This window comes from Emys orbicularis, chromosome 1, assembly GCF_028017835.1.
Source record: "Emys orbicularis isolate rEmyOrb1 chromosome 1, rEmyOrb1.hap1, whole genome shotgun sequence".
NCBI lineage: Eukaryota > Metazoa > Chordata > Testudines > Emydidae > Emys > Emys orbicularis.
The window spans coordinates 69,260,539-69,275,251 of record NC_088683.1 but is presented as its reverse complement, the minus strand read 5'-3'; the positions used below and the strand labels follow the sequence as shown (position 1 = coordinate 69,275,251).

The 14,713-nt window shown below is 42.1% G+C and overlaps 1 protein-coding gene across 2 annotated transcripts in view; it reads right to left on the bottom strand.

Annotated features, from left to right (window-relative positions):
* FRS2 (fibroblast growth factor receptor substrate 2) overlaps positions 1 to 14,713 on the bottom strand; it is an 87,416-nt gene that overhangs the window by 31,421 nt on the left and 41,282 nt on the right. Inside the window, exon 1 of one of the 2 annotated variants that reach the window (XM_065414621.1) lies at positions 8,546 to 8,589. The exons of the other annotated variant lie outside the window; for it this stretch is intronic. The gene's annotated coding sequence lies outside the window, so the exon portion shown is untranslated. Of the gene's footprint in view, positions 1 to 8,545; positions 8,590 to 14,713 lie in introns of those variants that run through there. 2 annotated transcript variants of the gene reach the window in all.

The following is a 14,713-nucleotide window of genomic DNA, read 5'->3' as shown; positions in this document are numbered from 1 at the left end:
TTTGAATGTTCAGCAAGTCAGAGACATAAGGTGGATGAAGTAATCTCTTTTATTGGACCAACTTCTGTTGGTGAGAGAGACAAACTTTTGAGCTTACACAGAGCTTCAGACCAATAAAAAGATATTACCTCACCTACCTTGTCTCTCTAATATCCTGGGACCAACATGGCTACAACAACACTACATACAGCAAGTCAGAATCAGGTGAAGCATCAGTCCTAAAAAAAGCTACTAAAGAATTCTAGTTTAGAGTAGATTGTTTTTCTTTTCCCCCCTGCGTGGTCACAAGCTGCTAACAGTTAAGCATAGACCTCCACAATAAGACTGCACCCAAATGCTCAGGCTGAGACTACTGTATCCAAGTTTAGTCTGAGTCAGCTTATTCTCATCTGCGGGTTTAGCAAGATTACTCCCTTCAGTTGGTATGACTCTGCCCTTTAACAAAGAGGTCACAACAGGCTTAACCTTAGGCAGACTAATGAAGACTTTAGGTAGGGAATTGCCACTCCATCTTAAAATCACACCCCCACAAATCAGGTGATTAACACCACAAATCTTCTTCAACTTTGCAAGTTGTTTTGTTTGTGTTTCATTTTCTAAAAATCCATAAGCATCTGTGAAGTTAGACCCCCCTCCCTCAAAAGCCTCAACTTTAGAGATTTCTCCTAGAGGACCTAGATGGACACTCATGAGAGGTTTTAAGACTTTGTGCTTTCCTTTTAAGATCTGAGTGTGAGAAACATTCTTCACCAGTCCTTGGATCAAACCTTCGAGAGAAGTGGGGAGGAGCCCTCTGAGGGGGAAAGTGCATTACCAGAGAGATTGAAATGACAGTCTGCAGGCATATATCCTTCATTTCTATACAAGGAAAAGAGTAGCCACTTTATGACCTCCTTTGTGAATTCTGGAGGATAGAAGGGGAGATGTAGTAGGCTCATCTCCCAAGGAGGGGATTCAAATCATTTTACCCCGTGATCCTTGCTGCTGGGTCCAAGTTGAGCAAGAACTGACTGCACAGAATGAGGTATGAGCTGGGGCCACTGGAGACAAGTGACCCATTGGTATCAGGGAGGCTGTGGCCTTGCAGGTAAAAGAGCTTGTGGGAAAGGGGGGATGCTTTGTAGCCTTCTCAGCCATCTCGGCACAGTCCACACCTACTAACTGGCTGGAAACCAGAATTTCTTCCTCCTGGTTTGTCATGGAGTGGGACCAAGTCTTACCCCAAGATTCAGGAGGCTCCAGTGAAAACTCACAGCTTTCAGAACAAGCAAAAAAGAAAAGGGATCCCATGTTTTGGGGAAGGGGGAAACTTACCCCCAGTTTAATGACACTGATTCTGGCCTGGTCTCTGTGAAAGAAGCTTCCATGCAGTCTGCTCAACTGTCTCAATATGGACCTTGCCCACATGCTAGCTGGGAGCTGAATTCCTGTGGCCTGCTGTCTGCCATTTCTGGAGAGGATGGGGAGGTAAGGTGCTGTTCTCCAAACCCTCCTCAGAAAGCCAACCTAATTTTTTTTAAGTTTAGTTGTTTTGAGGAAAAACCTCAGAGCCAATGAAGAATTTGATACACACAGTTGATAGTCTTAAGAATCCTGCAGAAGCTCCTGCAATAATCTTGTGTGCGCGCAGCGTGGAGGCAGAGAACTCTGGAGCTCAGCCTTAGAGCAAAGATGTCATCCAGCTCTAGTGGTCATGGAGATGGTGAAAATCCCACTTCGAAAAATGACATGGAGGGGCCCAAAAATGGACCGTTTTTAATACTTAATATTTAACTCAGTATTAATGAGAACTCAAATTAGGCTAGCTCTAAAAATGACAACCCTATTGCTGCTTGGACACTGCCTCTTGTAGAACTCTTTTAAAGAGCTGTATGCTGAAGAAATGGCTTATTCTCTGCCAAACAATTCCTGCATAAAATAGTCTTAAATGTAGGTAATCTTATGCATGAATAACTATAACGTTACATTCTAGTCTTTGCCCCCTTTTTAGTCCCCTTCCCCATCCCTCTGCAAGAACCAATCTCACATGGGGGGGGGGGGGGAAGAGGGATGAAAGTGGATTCCTTATTTCAGCTAGGAAGCAATAGAATTACCAACTCAAGAATTTAGAGGACAAGATTTCTAGCCACACTACTTCCCTATTAAAAAAAAAAAAAAAAGGTGTGTGCGTGCGCACGTGCAAGTGCATCATATCCTAGACCTCAGACAATTAAAACTCAGACACCAGCTCAAATTCAGAATGGTGATACTAGCTTCCATAATCAACTCTTTAGAAGCATAGAATTGGTTTTCTGCTCTTGACCTTCAGGATGCTTATTTTCAAGTAGTGATTCATCCAGCCCACAGAATACATCAGTGGTTCTCAATCCATTTACCATTGTGGGCCTCATCCAATACTACCTGTATGGCCCTGAGGAGGTCACATGGGCCGCAGCTGTGTGCTGATTAGGCCGTAGGTTCAGTTCAACCACTATCACTGCTGCTTGTCTGGGACAGCTAACTTGTCTACAACCTAAGAGTTTTCACAAGATATCTGATAGTAGTAGCAGCACATTCAAGATGACAAGAAATACACTTCTACCATACTTGGATGATTGGCTTCGGAGAGTGAAATCCCCACTGTTGTCCCACCTTAACGAGCTTCTCATATACTTCTAAAAACAGTTTTCTAACAGTAAACTAGCTCTGATCTCAAGAATATGGAATGTCACATCACTAACAGCAGCATTTACTGATTCATATCACCACTAGCTGACTTCTTCCTACAACACAGTCATTAAATTTGAGAGCAAGAGGTTTTTTGTTTTGGTTTTGGATTTTTTAGGCCCGACCTATTACATATAAAAAAAAAAAAAAAAAAAAAAAAAAAAAAAAAAAAAAAAAATCTCGTTTAAGATTATCTACAGGTTAGTTACATTGTAATTGATTTCCCTTCAGTTTTGACATGTCTCTTGTTTTCATCCACAACTGTCTTATACTTTTAGTCATTAAGATTACTTGCTATTTGTTTAGTTACATCCATTTTACTGAACCTTGTTTAACACCGAATTCTTTTGTGTTGCAAAAATACTTAAGTAGCACATAAGGAGTGTATTTTATAAATCAACCTACATACTTAATGAAAAATACTTGAGTACTGGGTGCTCTCACAGAACTAAGGGGAAAAAATGTGTTTTTAAAGGATTGAGTTCATGAGTTATGAAATCCTATTTTCAAACATTCCCCTTTTAAGGAACATTCAGTTTGCCACAACAGTTGCCATATTAGACATAGAACAAATTTACAATTGCACAATTTGCACAGATTACATCTTTCTTTATCCCAGTGTAGCCTTGTAGCAGCAACACATGTTCTCATGACCATAAACTCAATTGCAATTCACTGTCCATAGGGCTTCTCCAGAGCTTCCAGTTTGTTCAGTATGCAACAGCACACATTTATTTTCAGTATTTTACACCAGTCTTGCCTTCTTTACATTGCCCTGAATTGACGGATGGACTATAAACTGACACTGTTAGTTTTTCAAACTTTTAATGCTATAAGCCCAAGCTATATTAGAGGCTGAGGCCTCATTTTGACAGGTGTCTGCAGTCATACACCAACTGCCTTTCAATGAACCACCTTTGCCTCTCAGGTTGGTAAAACAAACATGGCTTTACTGAGGAGGGTTCCAGAGCATGGAAATACTCTGAAATTGATCCCAGTACTTATTTCACAATTTTTTTAAAAGTACCTAAAATATTTTTATCTGCCTGCAAAGAGTGTAAGTTGTCATCTCCTCCCTTAGAAAAGAACAATCACAGTTGGTCCCTGCTATATTTCTCTCATTCCTTTCCCTCCACCAACTTTTTTTAATGGCGCTATTTGCTTTTTATTTGTTTGAATATTACGATAGTGGTTAATAACATTGTCTTTACTTGGAACCTCAATTTTATGAAACCTAGATGGGACAGATTTATATCCAGAGTCCATCTGCTTTAAGGACCCTATTACCAAAAACAGCCCAATGAAAAAAGTGCTAACTCTGTAGTGTCTGGAGAAAATACAGCCAGGCTTCTACTTAATTTAAAATAAATCCTGCAATTTTCCCGACTCCCACCAAAATCACTGTTCCACTGTGGCATTTATCAATATTCAGTGAAATGCAGGGTTTCCATTGAAATACTGACACCTCAAAGAAGGTCTGCAAAATGAGGGACTGTATTGTGTGACTACATTATGTCAGATTCCTGCTATATAATGCAGCAGATAGGCTGCATGGGAATTCACTCCATTCTCTGGGCAAGAAACTAGTACTCTGAATGCTGACGTCTTTGGGTGGCCTATAGAGAACACAGATTTGTGTTCAGATAGAACTGGAAAGCCCTCCAGACACTAAGTTAGTGTCAGCAATTGGATAGACAGAAACAGATGGGAAACCTACCATATATAAAAAAATGCTATTGAGTAAAACAAAGGGACCATCCTTAAGAACCACCTTATTCCCTCCAGAAGATAAGGAGCATAAGGTGACAATACAGTCAACCCTCTGAACTTAGTTGATGGCTATCTTACTTGTTGGAACTAGATTCTTTCTCTAGGCTTCATCTGAATAACTTAGTAGTGGACACTGGTAGAATACAATGTGTAAGAAAAGAGGGACCATTGGTTGCTAAGATGTGGCAAATCCTATTAAGTCTGGTATCCTATTTAGACTTAAGTAGCTCTTACTTTGACCTTTGTCTTTTTTCTGGCTAGAGTGTCTTCCTAGAATGATGCCAAATTCTTTAGATTACACCAGCTTGTGGTGTAAGAGTTCGAAAAAACAACAGTATCGATTTATAGTCCATTCACCACTTTAGGGCAATATAAAGAAGGCAGGGCTGGTGTAAAATGCTGAAAATAAGTAAGTGCTGTTACATACTGCACAAGCTGCAAGCTCTGGAGAAACCCTGTGGAGGGGGACTGCAGTTGAGTTTATGGTCATGAGAGCATGTGTTGATGCTATGAGGTTATCCTGGGATAAGGCATCACATGCAACATCTCTTCTGTATCAAAATTTTGCTTCCAACCAGTAATTGCTGGCTGTGCAGGCAAGCCTCTTGGAGCTGGCCCACAGCGGTGAACTTCTTAAGAGTTATCTGAAGAAAAACCAGATTTGTGCTTATTAGCCCAGACTGGAAAATTCACTAGGAGTTTGGAAATAAAACAGAAAAAGTGATAGGTTTCAGAGGAGGAAACTTCTCCCATGAAAAGAGAGTAGTTTAAAGGGGCAGATGGATGTTTAAAAAGGCAGAAACCCTTGAAAGAAGATTCAGAAGGGTCATGATGTTCTTTCCCATACATCCCCATATATGCAGCCTCTCTTCAAATTAACTGTTTCTTCAAGATGTCCTGCTGAGTTCTTGCCTTGCATTCTCTGGCACATGAAGATCTAACAGCAACTAGCTTCCCATTTTGTCTATTTGAGAGACAATAGGGGCATTTTAACAGTTAAGAAAGCTGAGTGGGGTCACTGAGCATAATCCTGCACTTTCATCTGTCTGGCATCAGTCATAACAAAAAGAGAACAAGTACTTGAGGGGAAAAAAAGCAGTGTCGCGAATATCAAACTAAAGCAGACCCAAAACTACAGTGAAGGAGATGCAGGTGGGAAGTAAAGGTACTGGGAAATTGTTTTGATTGGTGCTGTGGCCCGATTATGAAAGGTGAATAAAATCTAAAATCCTGAATGGTGGAGCTGAAGGTATTAAAAAAAGTGTACTTTATATCTTTGTCTCTGATAAGTGTTTAAGTATAAGATTTTTTTTTAATTAAATACATTCACAGACTAATTATTCAAATTATGTTGAATTTAGACTGCTTTTCTCTCTACCCCTTTCCCAGAACAAAATCATGACATTTTCATGATAAAACTGTAATAAATCTGACTCCTAGAAAAACAAAATTATTGTAACCACACACAAGTGCCAGCACACACAATTGTAGTTTCTACATACCGCCCACACAGCACTTTTTGAACATGTGATTAGGAGGGCTGATGCATGATCACACTAAATTCCTTCCCTCAGCTCACACATCAAGAACTTGCCCTCTCAGCTGCATTGTTCTTCAAACAGCCACCGTAACCTTAGCAACCCTCTGCTCCTAATATGGACAGCTGGTCCATTTAAAGTCAGCCTTAGTTGGCAACTGAAATGGTTATTCCCTCAAATTCAGAAGAGTTTGTCCTCTTAATTCCCAAACTACTAATCACAGGGGTTGACTTAAAAATTTGAAACTTTATCAGCACTTTTGTTCTGTTGCAGAGATTTGTGCAGCATTTCAATCTATTTGGGCTAAAAAAACTGACGAGCTATTTCCTATGTATTTTTCAAACATTGTTAATCAAAGTAAATGTCATAGTACATAAAACAACACAGTTTGAGAAAATATTTGGGGGAGGGCAGGAAAGAGAACAGACTAAGCTGTAAGGAAAGATCTCTGAAGATCCTCCTGTAAAAATAAACTGAAAATCTTGAAGTGCCAGTATATTACATTGTAAAACTGAGAACATCCATTCCAGAAAGCTCAATTCTCTTGATTTCAAAAGCACAGCATTTTTCTCAAAACTGAGAATAATGATTTTAGTAAACTGCAAGAAGCTATCTAAATTCTTGTTTCGCAACTGTTCCTGACTAATGGCCATTTACAAACACACACTTAAACCATGCAAGGGCAATCACTTTGAGGATGCCTTTATGCTCTTGTATTCTTGTTTAAAAAAAAAAAAAAAAAAAAAAAGGAGGGGTGGGGGGACAGGACGGGAGAGAGAGAATATCAAGGGTTTGGTATAGGAGAGTGTGTGGAGAACTGGCCATTGATAAAATTTAAGATTAATCTCAAAATACTTAAGGATTAATAAAGACCAAGATTTATGCACTGCTGAACCTATCAAATATATGACATCTTTTTCATAAGATCTCTCTTATGATTCTTTTTTCCACTCTATATCATTTACTCCCTTAATTCTACCACTCGGAATATATATCAAGTAAGGTAAATACACTCTGGCATATCTTCAGGTGGTAAAAGAGGTAACCATACTTTCGATTTGAGGGGAGAACTGGGTATGAATTATTCTATTTAATAGCAATACAGAAGTTCCTGTATGTTAAACACAATTTTCAATCTTCACCATTCCATTTGTTTAAAATTTTACTTAAATGCACACTGTTTCTATTAAAGTCCTCAGATGATAGCACTCACTCATTTATTCCATCATATTTCAGTACAACATAGGCAATATACTACAGGACAATCTTCAAAGACCACAGCTTCCCCAGTGGCATAGCACCTTGATTCTGGACTCTATTAATCTACTCTTCTGATTTACCTTGCATTCTACCAAGTTCAACAGCAATTCAAACACCTCCAGCAGCAACAACAAGCTTTCCATCATTCATCTGTCATCCACCTTGAAAATAGGCAAGAGTTCAAAACAAATTTAAAAATAGAAAAGATTTGGGTAAAATATGCAATAGCAAAAGGCAAGAGTTACATTAAAAAGGGTATAATTCAAACAGCTAGATAAGGCTAAGATTAAATAGAAAAATAGAAAATGGCAAGACAAATACTAAGACGGGTCAAGACTTAAAAACTAATTAAAAAGGACTATATTAAAAGTGTTTCACTGTAAAGCCCAGCCCTCAAATAATTTTTCTGGCTCTTTTCTGCACCCTCTATTTTTCACATCCTTTTTAAAATGTAGACACCAGAACTGGACACAGTACCCTAATGCTCACATTTATACACCCAGAGATCACATGTGGAGTCCCCATTTACTTCCTCAGTCCTGTCTACATAACTACTTGCAGATTGGAGTCCTGTGTTTGTAAAGCACTTAGCACAGCGAGACCCTGATCCTGAATGCAGTTTTTGGATGGTACCACAATACAAATAATAAAAATTAAATGGGATAAAAATAGAAATAATTAAAATAAATCCTATATATGGAGCAGGAAATCTAATTAACCTTAAAGACAAGTTTGTTGTGAGAACTGGAGCAATATGCACAACACAATTTATAAAATATAATCAATTCTTTCCTGTGATTTGATTACACCATTGTGGGCTGCTGGACTGGTCCATCCTCTACGTGAGTCAGGTGACATCAACTCCAAGAGGATTTTGAGCTGTCTAAGCCACATTATTGTCCCAGTAGTTAGGCACAGAAGAGACCCAATTAGGTCATGTAGCCCATCCCTCCTTTGTAGCATAGGATTGTTCCATACATTTTGCTTTTCAGTCCTCTGTATGTCTAGTTTTAACGGTCTCAATGGTCTTTCCACAACTTGTCTTGGGAGACTTTTCCATAATCAAATACATCTTTCTGTTAGAAGGTTTTTCCTAATATTCTGACTAAATTTTCCTTTGCTTAATTTAGTCACACTATGCCCTGTTCCACTCCTTTGTGCCAGTCTGAACAATTTACTCTTTCTTCCTTGGTGTTCACACCTTCAAGATACTTATAGATTGATATGTCCATGTCCAACCCATCTGATATAATTATTTAGCCAATCCATACCTGTGTAAGCTATTTTAATCTTTCTTCATAGAACAATCCCTCCAGACTCTTAATCACTGTATTAGTCTCCTCTGAATTCTTGTCAGTTTAACTATATCTTTCTGAAAGAAGAGGCCAGAACTGAAACCTCAATGTTGGCTTTTGAGCTTTGTTTGAACAAGGAAGCACCATTAAAATTATTTTAGTTTTGGAAATTCTTGGTCCTCTTCAAATATAACGTGATAATTTATATGTAGAGTGCAACATTTTCTCCTTGGAGCTCATGCATCAGGGGACAGTGGCTGGTTTAGGTGGATATCTGAAAGAAATAAAGAACTATGTACATGCTGAAGTAATCTACCCCGGCTAATTCAAGCTACCTTGATATTTATGACCTCCGAATTTTTTTTCATTTCCACCATCTTCAGTGAAAGATTTAATTCTAAATATAGCACAACCATCCAGTTAAAGGTCAAACAAAAGAGAGTGCTGGTGAGCAAATTAAGATTTTCCTTACACAGGAAAATTTTACCAGGGAAAACAAATGCAGCTAAATAGCTTGTGACCCTGTGTGGACACTATTATTCTGGTATCGGAACTTTTCTTTTCAGTTTAGCTTAAACCCTTTCCCAAACAAACAACTAAACTGAAAAAGCCACTCATACGCCAGAAGAAGATTATCCACACAGAGTATTATACCAGTATATCAGTTTAAATTCAAACCTTAGGTTATAGAGGGGGAAAAAACACCTTCCTGACAAGGGCTGACATATGCTGACTTGCTGGAAGAAGTAGGTTTTAAGAAGGGATAAGGAGAAGAGGCAGTTGGCAGATTGTTCCAAGTATAGGGGTAGCAGAAACAAACCCATAAAACCAAAGGAGTGGGAGAAAGAAAAGAAGGAAGCAGTGGGGAGAGTACAGGGAGGAGGTTATAGTGGAGGTTTAGGTGAAGACAAGGAGCATGAATATTCTGCAGTAAGAGAGAGGCAGTGATGGGATTCAAGTAGTGAGCGACATGGCTGGAGAAGGGGAAGTAGTATATTATACTTCAGAAGCTGCATTTTAGGTAAATTGTGAGGGAGGAGAGGCAAGAAATAGGGAGAATGGAGTAGGTTACACTAATCAGGGTAAAACAATGGAGCCTAAATTAATTATTGGGGGGGGGGGGAGCATGGCTTGCAAAGACTTAAATAGTGAGTTAGCTCTCCAATACTTTTATGACAAATGCCTCCCAAACTTGAGCCCACAGCCCATGCAGATTCCCCAAGGCCACTTGAGTGCCAAATCTCATAATAAAAGTGGCATGAAAAATTTATTTTTTATATTTTAATGGCTGAATATTACTCATCCAAACATTTTTATACAGATTTTTTAAACTTTGTTTTAATTTTTTGAGCACAGAGTCTGCACAGTCTTTTAAAGCCACAGTAGATCTTTGGTTTTTTAAATGTTAGTTCTACCCTCTTATTATAAGATTCAGTAAATGCAGCAGAATTTACCAAAAGTAAGGCAGTGTAATTTTGATATGTACTATAAAAAACCTCCAATATCTATGTGAATTCTTTCAGCATGTTACCCTTCTCTTTCCTTCCATCCATTGGCTCCCCCTTCTCTGTCTGCCAATTGAGAGCCGCTGCCAACTTTACCTCAGCACCCTGTACTTATTCTAGTTACAACTTGCAGAGTGGTCTTTCCCCTTGTGTACTTCAGAGACAATTTCGACTAGCTATATTACATGTATTTCTTTCTATATTGTCTGGCAGAAGCCAAAAATTGTAAGCAGACATTTCCAATTACTATCAGCTTTCCATGAAGCTTCCCATTGTAGCACTGAGACTTGGAAACTCATTTGCCTGAGTGCCTAATCTCAAGGTTCAAAGCCCCATATATTTGCAAGAAACAGATTTGTAACCCACACAGTTTCCCAGGGAGAACCCAGTTAGGACATAGGATCTTTAGGTTGAGAGGGACCATACCTGCAATACTATCCCTTCCTTGTGAAAGCATGTAGAGGCACCTACAGTGTCAGATAGCAGTTCAGAATATTTTCCTTTTTATTGGGTTGGTATGATGCCACCTCAGAGCTTTCATAGCCAAAGGAGAGGGCTGAGGTGATGCCTGCCTGGTCTTGGCTGCCTGTGAAGGGCCTGTACAGCAGACTGTCAATGGAAAGTATCCCCCACTTAGAAATGTTGAACCCTGGTCACCAGGAAAGATAGCCATGTTTAATTCCGTTAGTGATACCACGTTGAATATGGATTGGTGCACACAAAGGAATCTTCTGGCCTAATAAAATGGTGTACAGTGGGACTAGAAAGATAAATGGTGGGCCTCCTACTGCCTGCTTAGTTCTTCCATATCTGGGTTACTGGCCTTCTCATTACTTCATGGCCAGCTGCTTGGGGGGTTGGAAGGGAAGGCAGAAGCTGGGGACAATATCCTGGACATTAAAGTATGGTGACCCACAGCGTTAGGGTACGTCTTCACTACCCGCCGTATCAGCGAATAGCAATCGATTTATCTGGGATCGATATATCGCGTCTCGTTAAGACGCGATATATCAATCCCCGAATGCGCTCACCATCGACTCCGGAACTCCACCAGAGCGAGCGGCGGTAGCGCAGTCGACGGGGGAGCCGCGGCCGTCGATCCCGCGCCATGTGGACCCCAGGTAATTCGATCCAAGATACTTCGATTTCAGCTACGCTATTCGCGTAGCTGAAGTTGCGTATCTTGGATCGACCCTCCCCCACAGTGTAGACCAGCCCTTAGTTGGAAATGACAGCCCAATAGTTAGCCCACGGCAACCCACAGAAGCGGCAGGTGATGACAGCCCAATATTTCCCCCCACCCCTCTATTACATTTTACTAGAAAAAATGAGGAGTGGTATATAAACTATTGTTTAGGACAGCTGCAGACCTCCTGATCGTGGTTAAAACAATACTCTGCTGGCCTTCCTCCCCAAAGGAAGAATTTCCCTACGTATGTGTATGCACATACGCCACAAAAATCAACATATCTGTAATCTGGTCTTTTCTGCATTAATATTCCATGTTACACTCCATGAAGGTGAACAATGTAACCAGGTGCTGAGAATTATCCACCCAACTGCATTGTGAAAAAAGGGAAATTAATTCCCAGCTGTGTGCCAGGGCTGAATCAGCCAAATAGTCAGAAATTTGAAATAAAGTTTAGCATTTTCCTTAGAAAAAGCACTGAAGCAGAGAGATCTGCTTGTTTGTGCCTGTCACTGTGGAGGCAAATAAAACTGTAGTGAACTTCTGGGGTAGGACATTCACCGGCTGTCAATTCTGACAGATTTGGTTCTGTCCCTAAACTGCATAGAGGCTGCAATACCCAATATAACAGAGCTATGGACCTTAGTGTGCATCACCACGAGTTACTAAAGAAATAAATAACAGGAGAACTTGTGGCACCTTAGAGACTAACAAATTTATTAGAGCATAAGCTTTCGTGGGCTACAACCCACTTCTTCGGATGCATATAGAGTGAACCATATATTGAGGAGATATATATACACACACATACAGAGAGCATGAACAGGTGGGAGTTGTCTTACCAACTCTGAGAGGCCAATTAAGTAAGAGGAAAAAAACTTTTGAAGTGATAATCAAGATGGCTCAGTACAGACAGTTTGATAAGAAGCAAGTGTGAAAATACTTACAAGGGGAGATAGATTCAATGTTTGTAATGGCTCAGCCATTCCCAATCCCTATTTAGCCCTGAGTTGATTGTGTCTAGTTTGCATATCAATTCCAGCTCAGCAGTCTCTCGTTGGAGTCTGTTTTTGAAGTTTTGCTGTTTTAAGATAGCCACCCGCAGGTCTGTCAAAGAATGGCCAGACAGGTTAAAGTGTTCTCCCACTGGTTTTTGAGTATTATGATTCCTGATGTCAGATTTGTGTCCATTAATTCTTTTGCGTAGAGACTGTCCGGTTTGGCCAATGTACATGGCAGAGGGGCATTGCTGGCACATGATGGCATATATCACATTGGTAGATGTGCAGGTGAACGAGCCACAGATGGTATGGCTGATGTGATTAGGCCCTATGATGGTGTCACTTGAATAGATATGTGGACAGAGTTGGCATCGGGCTTTGTTACAAGGATAGGTTCCTGGGTCAGTGTTTTTGTTCAGTTCAGGGTTGATGAAGGGTGTGTGTATACAGGGCCGGCTCTAGCTTTTTTGCTGCCCCAAGCAGCAAAAAAAAGCGCCGCCCCCGAGCCCCCCCCAGCCGAGCGGCCGCGTTGCCCCCCCCCGCCGAGCGCCGCCGGAACCCCCCCCAGAGCGCTGCCCCCCCCGCCACGCGCCGGAGCCCGCCCCCCGTGCCGAGTGCCGCCGGAACCCCCCCCAGCGCGAGCCCCGCACCGCCCCCCCCCCCCGCCGAGTCCCGCGCCGCTGGAGCCCGCCCCCGCCCACTGCCGAGCGCCGCTGGAACCCCCCTTCCAGCGCCGCGCCCGCGCCGCCCCCCCCGCCGAGCGCCGCATGCCGGAGCCCGCTCCCGCCGACTGCCGCGCGCCGGAGCACGCCCCCCGTGCCGAGCGCCGCCGGAACACCCCCCCCCCCCAGCGTGAGCCCCGCGCCGCCCGCCCACTGCCGAGCACCGCGCCCCTGGAGCCCGCCCCCGCCCACTGCCGAGCGCCGCCAGAACCCCCCTTCCAGCGCCGCGCCCGCGCTGCCACCCCCGCCGAGCGCCGCGCCGCTGGAGCCCCTCCCCCCCCCGCCGAGCGCCGGCCCCCCCGGAGCCTGCCCCCGCCGAGCGCTGCCCCCCCCCCCGCCGAGCGCCACCGGAGTACCCCACCCCCCCCGTGGAATGCCGAGCCGGGCTCCTCCCGCCGCCCCTTACCAGGTGCCGCCCCAAGCACGTGCTTGGGTGCCTGGAGCTGGCCCTGTGTGTATATACACACACACACACACACACACACACACTATCTTTCATTGGCTGGACATTCCTACATTCCAAGAAGGTTGTTGCACAGGCCATATCAGTCCAATACATATTACTATGAGATGCAAAGGTTTCCAGTTCTTAGCTGGTAAAGGTACTTTGGGGGCGGGAAGGGGGGGAGGGACTATGTCACAAACTGCAAATTAAGAGAAGCTTTCATTTGTTGTTTGTTCACTTGGACACGTGCTATAATCTTGAACTGAAATAACCTTGCTATTCTAACTGACCCAATTTTATTTATGGCAAGATGGATTTCTGTATTTGCTATTTTTAAGGGGGTGCATAATAATTAACTGCTCTGCAGGTGAAGAGAAAAAAAGCTCATTTTTCTAACAACGTTCCATATGGATAAAAATTAAATTTGGTAGTGGGTGTTAACATTCTGCAAAATACTTCAAAAATAATGCAAGGTCTCAAGCCCTCATTTCACTCTTCTGCCTTTATTATTAAAAATAAGGCATTTAGTTCTAAAAACTAGGTTAAGAAAACATTAAAATAAAACTTTAACCCTCCTCCCTTCACACAATCTTTATATTTACTTCCTATGAATGTATTATGATTGAGAGCCTATTGCTGTCATTTCACATATCTATTTACCCACAATGTATGAGCCGATATTGCAACAAAAAAATTTTTTTTGCAATGTTTCTATTCCTCCATGTTGGCTAGCTCCCATTTATAAAACATTTTACTCAAGAATGTGTCTTATCCAATGTTTTATTTATTCTAAGCATTTGTTTATTAAGCAGTTTAAAACCATGTGTGACAGACTCAGACCAGTGGGGTACAGGAGTCTGGTAGAGGGCAAATATACTGGTCACTGGATGAGTAGTTTTCTGTTCCCTAAGTGACCAGAGCAGGGGCTGCACTAGAGTAATCAGGAACCTGCTAGAACCAGTTAAGGCAGGCAGGCTAATTAGAACACCTGGAGCCAATTAAGAAGAAGCTTCTAGAATCAATTAAGGCAGGCTAATCAGGGCACCTGGGTTTTAAAAAGCTCACTTCAGTTGTGGTGCGAGTGTGAGGAGCTGGGAGCAAGAGGCGCAAGGAGCTGAGAGTGAGAGGGTGTGCTGCTGGAGGACTGAGGAGCACAAGCGTTATCAGGCACCAGGAGGAAGGTCCTGTGGTGAGAATAAGGAAGGTGTTTGGAGGAGGCCATGGGGAAGTAGCCCAGGGAGTTGTAGCTGTCATGCAGCTGTTACAGGAGGCACTATAGACA